General features: G+C 45.3%; 1 protein-coding gene across 6 annotated transcripts in view; it reads left to right on the forward strand.

Annotated features, from left to right (window-relative positions):
* Positions 1–13134, forward strand: part of VWA5B1 (von Willebrand factor A domain containing 5B1) — a 363216-nt gene that overhangs the window by 13583 nt on the left and 336499 nt on the right. The gene's annotated exons all lie outside the window — the stretch shown is intronic.

Raw genomic sequence — 13134 nt, forward strand, 5'->3', positions numbered from 1 at the left:
TCCATGCCGCCGGCTGAGAGCTTAGCTGCGGTGTGAAACATGTCGGCTGCCAGGGGCTGGAGGCAGCCAGGGGTAAGTAGATGGTTTTTTATTTGCTCGGATATTCCTTTTAAGGGGGGAAAACATGCTACTCCTGAAAGTGTTAAACATTACAAACCCTTCAGTGTGTGAAAAAAAACCCAGTAAGGCCTGGTACACACCAAAAACCGCTAGCAGATCCGCAAAATGCTAGCAGATTTTAAAACGCTTTTTCTTATTTTTCTGCAGCGTTTCAGCTAGCGTTTTGCGGTTTTGTGAAGCGTTTTTGGTGTAGTGGATTTCATGTATTGTTACAGTAAAGCTGTTACTGAACAGCTACTGTAACAAAAAACGCCTGGCAAACCACTCTGAAGTGCCGTTTTTCAGAGCGGTTTGCGTTTTTCCTATACTTAACATTGAGGCAGAAACGCATCCGCAATCCAAAATCTGCAGCAGCCCGGGAGTATGCGTTTCTGCAAAACGCCTCCCGCTCTGGTGTGCACCAGCCCATTGAAATACATTACCCAAGCATATCCGCAGCCGCAAGCGGATCGCAAACTGCAGCCGAACCGCTCTGGTGTGCACTAGGCCTATGAGGATAATTCAGGAAGAGGGTACACACTCTCTCGCACGGGCGTACCTGGTAAAAAGCTTAGCGATTGCTTCACTCTGACTTTCATGTGCGCACTTCGCAGGGGTTTCTGGGATCCCCGCCATTAATCTTTAAACTTTTTGTCAGGCTTATCGAATTGCGCGCCGGTAATTTGCAGCAGGGGCCGGCGGCAGCGAGAGAGACATTGCGGCGGCCTGTCTCTGATCTCAGACTAATTACCCCTTCAGTCAGCCTGATGCGTTCCTGCGTGTCACAGAATTTGACATTTTCTAAAACACTAATTATGAGAGAAAGAAGAGAGAGAAAAAAAATGTTCCCAGGAGATCAACATTACGGTCAAATCGAGACAGAGGAGATGACTCTAAGAACAAGCAGCTCTTGATTAATGGAAGATAATTTGATTTACTTGATGATAAATTTATCAAAGTCTAGCTTAGAGAGTCTGAGGGCCCGTTTCCACTACAGCGAATCTGCATGCGTTTTCTGCATGCAGATTTGCATAATCCATTATACTCAATGGGCCTGTTTCCACTTTTCCGGAAGTCTGTGCGGTTTGTTGTGCAGAAAAAATCTGCACAGCAGAACCATCAGAATTTGCTCGCCGCACACACGCACGCGATTCGTCAGTAATGTAATTTTAGGACAATCGCATGCTGTCACAGGACCCCTAGTGGCCGGAACGCACAATGCCTTCCAATCGGTTTCAGCACACAGACCATGCAAGCTGTGGTCGCAATCGGTGCGCAGAAACCGCTGGAATTTTGGCAGCAGACTGACTAGAAGGGAGCCTGTAAGTTACGGTAATACAATTCACACAGTATTTAAGGGTATAATTGCCACCACCTCTGTTATCATGGAACAGAGGAGCCCACTGACTGGCTGATTCTAGACCTGCAAATAAAACTGTTAAACACACTCTATTCTGTCTAGCTAGCGACAATAGTAGCGACTCTTCAGAAGTCAGGGTTCAGTTTGTGTGGCTGAATAGCAGGGTAGCTGAATAAATAAATGATGTTAGCGTTGTTTATTAAAACCGCAATATAAATAATTAATATATACAGGAAATCGTTAAAATCAACAATTATAGAGACAAATAGCACAGTATAAAAAAATAAAAGGGAAGAAAAAACGGATACTTAAAGTTCGTGGAAATATGTCCTTTCTGGGAAACTCGTAAAGTTCCTTTGTTTCAGTTCAAGAGCAAAGTTCAGACAAGATGGCTGCCGCTGTTCCTCAAGGCGGCAGCATGTTCCCAAGACGATGGAATTTGGAGGAATGAGGCCCGCCTGCTAGCAATGTGCTTTTGATGAAACTAGTTTGGGTGTGGCAACGCCTGCCCCCTCTGAATTACAAACCAATCACAGTTCATTCCCTCTGAGAGAGATTTAGGGTTAAACTTATGAAGCACTGTAATTCAAAACCGATAAATGCCACAGTTGTGCTGATAACAGATTAATATTCCTCAGATGATGACAATTCCTATGACATCAGACTTGATTAGTGTAGAGGGTCCAGTTCCTAAGAAGTTTAATAACTTGGTTGTAGAGGACCCCTTGCCCCTCTAGACTGGTATCAAAAGATTCAGCAAAACTCAAAATACAAACCCAATGATACCGCTTTCCTAACTATCCTATTTACGGTATTCCGTAAATATGCAAAAAATCATATAACACATGCATCTGAATCTGCCCCTAGCGGTGCCGCACTGTCTAGCTTGTCCAGGGCCACCTGGGGAGCTAGCTCCCTGGCTTCCTTTGAGGCAGCCATATGCTGAAACAGTTGACACCTCTGCTAAGGCCCAGATTCCAGTCACATGCTAATTAACAAGTCACAGGCCAGGAAGGGGACTCAAGTTAAAAAAAGAAAATGTCATTTTCTGATCGCTGCAAAGACTGAGCAAATCTAACCAGGGAGCGATAAGAAAGTTGACTGTGCAAATCTTCCTGATTCGCCTGTGTTTCTCACAGATGTTCCGTGACACATGCGTTTTAGTCTTGCGGTTTTCCTTGCGTTTTCGTATGTGTTTTCGTTTAAAAACACATGTCAATGCATACCGACACAAGGGATTCCGCGGGAAAATGTACATACCAACGTGAACCAATCCGCAGCCGCATGCGGATTCGTTCACACGTTTTCCACGTCGGAATTGCGCCGCAGTAGTGGAAACGGACCCTGAAGCGTTAAAAAAAAACTTGATAAGGAGAGGGAAGGCTCTGGGTCCTACAGAGCCTTCCCGTTCCTCTCCTCGTCCCCTTGTTCCGAGGCCCAAGTGCTACTGAAGATGGGCTGCTCCGTACTGCGCATACACAAGCACGCTTTGTAACGCACTTGCGCATGCGCAGTACGGAGCCGCCCATCTTCAGGAGCACTCAGGCTCCCAAAGACTTCCGAAGCCTCCCACTGTGGGGGATTCAAACAGAGGAGCCACTTGGGGAAATGACATGGAGGGAAATACAACTACTTGGAGGAGAGTGGCACGGGAAGGGATAGACAGCTTCTACCCGTGTTTCCCCGAAAATAAGACACTGTCTTATATTAATTTTTGCTCCAAAAGTTGTGCTAGGGCTTATTTTCAGAGGATGTCTTATTTTGGGGGGAAACACTGGTAGTTCTCCTATACAAAATGCATATACTGCATGCTATGCTGAAACACAAGCAGCATGCACAGAACTTGTGGTTTGCAGATATTGGCTCTCACAAGAAATTGATTCTGCTGATCATGTGGGTAAAGGGGGCCATACACTAGGCGACCAACCAACCAATTGCCCATCCAATTTGATTATTATAATCGAATTGGATGAAAATTGGTGCTGCCAAGTGCATGCCCGACCGACAAAGCGACAGAAATTAGCCGCAGTCGATCGCGCATGTTGGATAATGTCGGGCCGAGGTTGGTTGGTCGGATGCGATGTGGTACGGCGGCCGAATTGCGAACGAGCGATGAGACGACGAAACCCCCGCCGCAATGTATAAATGTATGTAGTGTGTAGTGCATTTATACATTACCTGTCCGGTGTCAGCCTCCACACGGTTTCCGTCCATCTCGCCGGGTTCCCCATACACGCCGGCGGCGCTATGTCTGACGTCATGAAGGCGCATAGCGGCTGACGTCAGACGCTATGCGCTGCTAGCGTGTATGCGGCTTACCCAGCGAGATGGACGGATGGACCCGGCGAGCTGCTACAGGACAGGTAATGTATAAATGCACTACACGCTGCATACATTTATACATTTGGGGGCAGCAGCGAGGGGGACGCGGCGGCTCAGCTGATTTCCTGATGATTTCATGCTGAAATTGGACGGAATCGGCCTGTAGTGTATGGGCAGATTCGATTAGAGACAAATTTATCTCTAATCAGATTGGATTAGAGATACATTTGTCTCTTGGTCGAATCTGCCCATATTCGTTCTAATTAAGAGTCTATTTCTTGTAGGCAGAGAACTCTGTCAGGCTCCATAGAGCTATGATAGGATAAGCTGTGTGTCCCCCAGAGGACATAGGGCCCCTGTGCGGCTGCACAGCCTGCACTGACCTATATCCGCCTATGTAAAGTATGAAAATGTCACTTTACCAACAAAGATCATAATAGTTACAGCCATGGTCTTCCCAGTAATAACATATGGCTGTGAAAGTTGGACCATAAATAGGGTCATTGGTAAAAAAAAATGTATCCTTTTGACCGATGGGTGTGGAGAAAGCTGCTGGGAGTTTCTAGGTCTGCTAGAAGATCTAACCAGTCAATACCTGAATAAAAATACCCATGAATTTAAATAAAAAAGAAAAAAAAAAGTTGAAATACAATTGAAAAAAAAACCCTGTGATTTTGCTATAAGGGAGCACAGCCTTCAACTCTCACCCAACCTCTGCTAGTTTAAAGCAGTAGGATTAGCCATACTATGCCAGGGGGAAAAAACACATATATAAGTAGATAAATACTTGATCTACTTACATAACACATGTATTGTACAGTCCACTTTTTGATTTCAGTGAATTGTATAAAGTAATTGAAGATAATTTTGTTCCTGGTGGGAACCATGTCTTTTGCCCACAGTTTGGGGCTAAATCCTGATGTTATTTCTTTCCTTAACTTTTTTTTTCTTTTCTCCTCCAATCACTGGGTCACCTCAGCCTTGCTTGTAAACAGAGTAAGCAGAGGATCATGTTTCAGCTAGGCAGCAGTCTGCTCAGCCAATCAGTGAGAAGCAGGAAGGTGGGAGGGTCATTGGCAATGGTACAGAAAAGAGCCTGGGTGTCACGCTCGGTGGTATCTTCTCCACAGTCAGCACGACATGCATAACCTGACGTGGAGGAGGTACACACGCTACCACAAGAAACCAGGATATCCCCAGTTTAGTGGAAGAGAGGACTGACTCCGACAGGAGATGTGGTGCACAGAGCAGGCGTAGATCTGAACAGCCACAAACAATACTTTCACTATAATGGTTCAGCGCAGGGTAGCGCTGAGCGCATAAACCAGAACTCAGAAGATCAGGACAGGCAACAGAATGAAGGCTTGCTTAACTAGTCACTGCTTTAAGTGACAGCAAGCGTCCAAAACAAGACAGACTGAATGAGGCTGCCAATGCGATTGCAGCGGTGGCGTGCCTCACAAGGACAGGACAGAATAGTCAGGAAATAGAGTCAAAGAAGGCAGACATAATATACACAAATATACAATAGGTATGATTTCCTAGCGTATTATGATTACAGCTATCAATGAACTACAGACGACTAACTGACATATGTATATATCGGCGATAAACCGATATATGACATACTCAAGGAACACTAACTAAGAACAGGAGCAGGACTAACTAGCTAAGCACGGGTGATCACAATACGCGCAACCTACCAAAACGTGCTGGAAGCTGACTGACTGAACACAGGATATAAACAGTTCGAGTACATATATATCAGCGACACTGATGTATTAACATAACACGAATACAAGGAAAATAACAAACGTGCTAGTATGCATATATATCGGCGATGAACCAATATATGATGCAAGACCAGCAAAGTAACATTAGAACTAGAAACACGATCTGGGGCCAAAGCAGCAGCAAGACAGGCCTATGCTGAAGCTATGATAGCCCATAGAGCACTGCAGGAAGCAGTCCTTTATACTGAGGTCATCCAATGGGAGCAGACTTGCAGATTCCCACACAGGTGAATGGTAATCAATCACAGGCTGACAGCAGGAAAGGACAGACAATGATATGCAGCCTGCAAGAAAGGGATTGCAGTTCCATTGCAACAGACAATGGCCTCAATTCACTAAGCTTAAGGGCCTTTTTCCACTAGCCTGCGATTTGCGATTTGCTTCTGATCGCAAATCGCAAGGTACATTAAACTAATGGAAACTGCAGCAGCAATTTCCATTAGTGCGATCCGATTGCGATGCGATTTTGGTCAAATCGCAATCGTTGTCCTGCCGCGTTTTGTATGCGATTGAGCTGGACTATAATGAGTATAGTAGCTCAATCGCAATCGCATGGTGGAAATTGAAACGCAATCGCGATCGGAATCGCGATCGCATTTCATAGTGGAAAAGAGCCCTAACTCCTGTCTTTAATAACTCTTCTGAGCTGTTTTACAGTTATCACAATTATATCACCATGGTGATAACTGTAAAACAGCTCAGAAGAGTTATTAAAGACAGGAGTTAAGCTTAGTGAATTGAGGCCAATGTTTGTTTTCACAAAAGCATATTAACCCGTCATCAACTTCAGAGCGACTGCAGATTTAATCAACGCTCAGTGTAAGCGCACGCAAAACTATGCGAGCAAATGCACGCAAAGAAATCAAAAACTGCCTGTCTTCAGTAAAACTGCAGCCAGCAGTACATGCTGCAGAAGTGATCATGACACTGGGGGACTGAGAAAATATAATAACAGCAGAGAGATTCCTGAATAGATTGGAGAGCTTGTACTTGCAGGGAGAGATTTCTGGCAGCATTTTAAACACACTGCAGTGTCTAAATAGAATTTGGTTTTGTGGCTGACAATCCTGCTTTATTCTGGTCATTTTCATGTAGACTGGATAGCCGTTTGGAATGAACTGGTCTTTCATTGCGTGATAGCCAAAGAGGAACTTAAAGAGAACCTGTAACAAAAAAAAGTTCCCCTGGTGGGTACTCACCTCGGGAGGGGGAAGCCTCAGGCTCCCAACGAGGCTTCCCCGTCCCCTGTAACTGCAGGCAGTCCAGCGCTGGCTCCCCCGAAGTGTCCTGGAATCCTCCCCTGACAAGCCCTGATTTATTCCTGGCTCCAGTGGGGGCGCTGTTGAGGCTCTCCGCACAGAGATAGGCGAAAATAGCCGATCTCTGTCGGGTCGCCTGCGCAGTAGAAAGGGCAGACAGCGATCGGCTATTTCCACCTATCTCCGAGCAGAGAGCCGATACCGCGCCTGCGCTGGAGCCGGAAAGGTAAATATTTACATCCTCGCTGTTCGGGGAGCTTTATCACCGCCGCCGTGGGACCGAGGAGGACGGGGGAAGCCTCAACAGGATCCGGAGGCTTCCCCCAACCGGAGGCTTCCCCCAACCGAGGTGAGTAACCCCTAGGGGAGTTTTTTTTTTTGTTACAGGTTTTCTTTAAACCAAGGATTGAACTTCATTCCAATTAGTAGCTGCTACCTCCTTTCCCATGAGAAATCTTTACCTTTTCTCACATAGATCATTTTGGGGGGGTCTGTATGGCTGATATTGTGGTGAAACCCCTCCTACAGTGTGATGTCATGACCATGGTCCTGACAGTTTCCTGCCTGTGAACCTCCTTGTGTTGTTAGAAATAACAGCTTTTTCCAACTGCCAAGCAAGCAATTTCCCTCTGTGCATAGAACTCTCAGTAACAAACATTCCATACAGATCACCTGGCAGAACTAAAGATGTCACCACCAGGGATACATTTCAGAATGTAGATCAGGGAGAGGAAAGATCTTACAATGGGCAAACACCGACTAAATAATCAGTAAATGAATATTGAAAAAATAAGCAGTTTTATTCATTGTTATTTTTGCTGCAGTTCCTCGCGGTTCTGCGCTTCCTAGAAAGAGGTACAGAAGCGGCGCAGTGAGATGACAATGAGAGATGCATTAATACCTCGAAAACCCAAGTGTGTGAATGACGCCGAGGAATCTATTCAGTGGATCAGCAACAAAGAGCAGCCCGGAGCACTTCACATTGTGAATTATTCTTACCTGCGCTGTGCTTATGGTGGAAGCATTTGTGCGCCTTTTACCGGAGACCTCTCCTCGCAGCGACAGGAGAGGATCTCCAACGCTCAAGGCCGCCCGCCGGAGAGTTTATGTAGCCAATTCTGCAGATTATCCGCACAATGGAGAGAGTTCCAGATAGCTGGTAGATAAATTCCGCTTTTGTTAAGGAAAAAAAAAATCGCATGTCGCCTATCAGCGCTACATTAAACATTCTGTGGCTTAAAGCGGATCCGAGATGAAAAACGAACTATAACAAGTAACTTTTCTATATATCTCATCTAAAGTTTAGATTTACACAGCTGCAAACAGCTTTAAAAGTTTATGATTATTTATTCCTGTGATACAATGAGGTCAGCCATGTTCTGTTTGTCACATTGTCCCAGGCAGTGGGAGCTGTGGGCCCCGATGCAAGTTTTACAATGGGGCCCCCCAAGCACTCTATACATAACAATTGATACACCAAAACCTGCCAATGGAAACTACAGTGTCAGAGGTGCAAGAAGGGGATGGGGATCAGTTTATTAATGACTAGCTGATGACCCGGCGTTGCCCGGGTATGTATTTAGCTGGTGTTGGCCTCATCCACTTTTCCTAGCCCTAACGCACAAACACTCAATGACCAAGTTTGTGAGCTTTGGGGTCTTTGGCATCAATAATTTGTATATTCCCATAGAAATCAAACAAATCAGATTGGCTGTTTTTGGCTTTGCCCCTCCCTAGCATTTCAACCCCAGTCACCCAATGACCAACTGTAGCAGGTTTGAGACATCTGCTATTACCAGTGTAAAAATGGCAGCAATTTAAATATTCCCCTTGAAAATCAACAACTGAATTTTGATTGCCTATTATAGGCTCCACCTACTGCCCTGAATATTAATCAGTCACCCAGTGATCATCTGGGCAAAGTTTGAGAACCCTGCCATTAACAGTGTAAGAATGGCTGCAGTTTATATATTCCCCCAAAAAAATTGTTTTTGGCTCCGCTTACTTTTTTGTAACTTGGACACACAGTCACTCAATGACCAATTTTGTGAGCTTTGGGGTCCTTGACATCAATAATTTGTATTTTCCCAGTGAAATGAAACAAATGTATGTGGCTCCACCCCCTTTTCTGAATTTGAACCCCAGTGACCCAATGACCAACTGTACCATGTTTGAGTATTGTGCCATTAACAGTGCACGAATGTGTAACGATTGGTGTCAGCAAAACAGATTTTCTGATTATTGGTGACCTGCAGTATCACCAATAATTCAGATGGTATACCTGATTATGTGGTGATCTGCAGAATCACCAATAATGCTAGTATAGCTAGACACAGGACAACCAATGAGAGAATGTGTTTGGTGCAACAGTAATGAGGAAGAGGAGATCTCCCGAGGAGCGGGTGATTCAGACAGTACTGCAGCCAATGATCACCTGAGGAGCAGGGGATTCAGACGGTACTGCAGTCAGTGGACGCCTGAGGATCGGGGACCACTGCTGGAGCTACAAAGGATTATCACCTAAGGAGCAGGTGATTCAGACTATACTGCAACTCGTGAACACCTGAGGAGCAGGTGTTACAGATAGTTCTGCACAGGATGATCACCTGAGGAGCAGGCGATTAAGACTATACTGCAGCCGGTGGACACCTGAGGAGCAGGTGTTACAGACAGTGCTACACAGGATGATCACCTGAGGAGCAGGTGATTCAGACTATACTGCAGCTAGTGGACACCTGAGGAGCAAGTGTTACAGACAGTACTACACAGGATGATCACCTGAGGAGCAGGCGATTCAGACTATACTGCAGCTAGTGGACACCTGAGGAGCAGGTGTTACAGGCAACGCTGCAGCTGAGTTTCACCTGAGGAGCAGGTGAAAACTCTACAGATCCCTCACCAGTGGCTAGGCCCACTGATGAGGACAGGAGGGTCAGACAAGCTGGGTTGGCAACGTACGGACAGATAAAGTACAAAGACAGAAGGCTGATTCAATGTCACATTCAGGCAGAGTCGGCAACAGGAATCCAGATCCAGATGAGCAAAGGTTCAGAATCAATGAGCAGGAGAATAGTCAAAGGAAGCAGAAGGTCATAACAGATAATACAATGCAATTAGTACTTTAAAGAGACTCCGTAACAAAAATTGCATCCTGTTTTTTATCATCCTACAAGTTCCAAAAGCTATTCTAATGTGTTCTGGCTTACTGCAGCACTTTCTACTGTCACAGTCTCTGTAATAAATCAATGTATCTTTCCCCTGTCAGACTTGTCGGCCTGTGTCTGGAAGGCTGCCAAGTTCTTCAGTGTTGTGGTTCTGCTATGAACTCACCCTTCTAGGCTCTCTCTGCACACTGCCTGTGTGTTATTTAGGATTAGAGCAGCTTCTCTCTTCTCTCTTATCTTTTACAAGCAGGATAAATCGTCCTCTGAGCTGGCTGGGCTTTCACATACTGAGGAATTACAAACAAGGGCAAAGCTGTTTGCAGGAAGAAAAGAGCAGCCTGAAACTTCAGTGCATGGGGGAAAGAAACACACAAATGATCTCTTGAGATTCAAAAGGAATGCTGTATACAGCCTGCTTGTGTATGGACGTATTTTCTATGTGTGGACATACTGTACATCAACCTACTTCCTGTTTTGGTGGCCATTTTGTTTGTTTACAAACAAACTTTTTAAAACTGTTTTTAACCACTTTTAATGCGGCGAGGAGCGGCGAAATTGTGACAGAGGGTAATAGGAGATGTCCCCTAACGCACTGGTATGTTTACTTTTGAGCGATTTTAACAATACAGATTCTCTTTAATGGCTTGTTTGCATAGAGATAACAACTGGAGTTTCTCAACTCTTCCTGTACTGGAAACAATTACACTGCTGTATCTGATCTTAATGTTTTATTTCTTAGCTGTGCTACACATACAAATCATAATATCATCATTTTTTTTTCGCTTCAGTGTCTCTTTAAGCTATCAACAGAATCTGGCTAAGTGTGGATCCCCAGCTCCAGCTGGTTCTAGCACACTTTGGGATCTGACTAGGGTCTGAGCGCTAACACGCTAGCATTCGCAACAGCAGACGAGGAGCTACTGACAGACCAGTAGTATATATACAGAAATGCTCCACAGCGCCGCCCTCATCACTCAGCCAATCCAAAGGACCGTTGGAGTCAGCTGACTAGACAGATCAGCTGACTCCCCTTCTATTCGCATAAAGGTCCTGTTGCTTGGCGCGCGCGCGTAGCCCTCAATCTATGTGCAATAGAAGGACCAGGCAGAGCACCAGCATGTAACCGCGAGGCAGAGGCCACCGGCTGGTACGCGGAGATAGCCGCTATGCCGCTTGTCTCTGCGGCGGTATCTCCGCTATCTATTACAGAATGGCAGGAATTTCAATATTCCCCTTGAAAAACAACAGGTGAATTTTGATTAGCTTTTTTAGGCTCAACCCACTTTTCTGAATATGAATCCCAGCCACCCAGTAACCAGCTGTGCAAAGTTTGAGAACCCTACCATTAACAGTGAAGAAAGGGTGCAGTTTACGTTTTCCCAGGGAAATCTGTTTTTGACTCCACCCACTTTTTGTAATCTTGACACACAATGACCAAGTTTTGAGCTTTCAGGTTCTTGGTATCAAAATGGTGTGAATGGAAGCATTTTATCCAGCAAAGAAACCTGATTGGCTGTTTGTGGCTCCGCCCCTTTAGTGCATTTGAACCCCAGTCACTTAATGACCGACTGTAGCAGGTTTGAGGCCTCTGCCATTAACAGTGTAAGAATGGCAGCAGTTTCAATATTCCCCTTGAAAATCAATAGGTGAGTTTTGATTGGCTGTTGTAGGCTCCACCCACTTTCCTGAGTATTAATCCCAGTCACCCAGTGACCAACTGTGTCAAGTTTTAGAACCCTGCCATTAACAGTGTAAGAATGGTTTATATTTTCCCATGTAAAAAGTTAGTTGTTTTTGGCTCCACCCACTGTTTCTATCCTTGACATACAGTCACTCAATGACCAAGTTTATGAGCTGTGGGGTCTTTGGCATCAATAAATTGCAATTTCCCACTGAAATTAATCAAATCTGATTGGCTGTTTGTGGTCCGCCCCTTTTGAGAATTTAAACCCCAGTCTCCCAGTGACTGACTGTGCCAGATTTGAGTCCTCTGCCATTAAGAGTGTATGAATAGCAGCAATGTAAATAATCCCCTTGAAAATCAATCAATCCCAATCACCCAGTGACCAACTGTGCCAAGTTTGAAAACACTGCCATTAACAGTGTAAGAATGGTTGCAGTTTATATTTTCCCATGTAAAAAATGTAGTTGTTGGCACCGCCCACTTTTTCTAACCTTGACATACAATCATTCAATTACCAAGTTTATGAGCTTTGGGGTCCTTGGTATCAATAATTTGTAAAATCCCATTGAAATTAAACAAATCTGTTTGGCTGTTTGTGGTTCAGCCCCCTTTCAGAATTTGAACCCCAGTTACCCAGTAACCAACTGTACCAGGTTTGAGGCACCTGCTATTAACAGTGTAAGAATGGCAGCAATTTAAATATTCCCCTTGAAAATCAACAGGTGAATTTTGATTGGCTGTTGTAGGCTCCACCCATTTTCCTGAATATTAATCCCAGTCACCCAGTGACCAACTGTGCAAAGTTTGACAACCCTGCCATTAACAGTGTAAGAATGGCTGCAGTTTATATTTTCCCAGTGAAATGGCTCCACCCACTTTTTGTAACCTTGACACACAGCCACTCAATGACCAAGCTTGTGAGCTTTCGGGTTCCCGGCATCAAAACCTGACATGTCAAGTGTGGGGACTCTGGCTTGAATTCTGTGAGAATGGCAGCCTTTTCCATGTTTTCCATTGACATGACTGGGTGAAATCTGATTTGCTGTTTGTAGCTCCGCCCAGGTGTGCAGGGGGGACGCGAGACCCCCAGAACATATCATCCCAGGTAGCAAGGAATCTGCGTACCAAGTGTCGTTTCGTATTATTAACCAGCTTGGCGGTATGGACGAGCTGAGCTCGTCCATACCGCCGATACAAATAGTGGTAATGACGAGCTGAGCTCGTCATGCAGGAGCAGGGGCTTACCACTGCGATCGGCGGCGCGTCCGCTGCATCCCGCTGTCTGTGCTGGCTCTGCGGGCTGTGTGGTCTCCCCTCCCGGGCTCCCTGTATCTCTCTGTGCGGAGGATTTCCGGATTTCCAAGATGGCGATGCCCAGCTTCCTTCTGTGATGTGTATCATGCGCCCTCTGCTGGCCGGCGCATGAATTACATCATAAAGTGACTCATTACAC

Source organism: Hyperolius riggenbachi, chromosome 6, assembly GCF_040937935.1.
Source record: "Hyperolius riggenbachi isolate aHypRig1 chromosome 6, aHypRig1.pri, whole genome shotgun sequence".
Lineage (NCBI taxonomy): Eukaryota > Metazoa > Chordata > Amphibia > Anura > Hyperoliidae > Hyperolius > Hyperolius riggenbachi.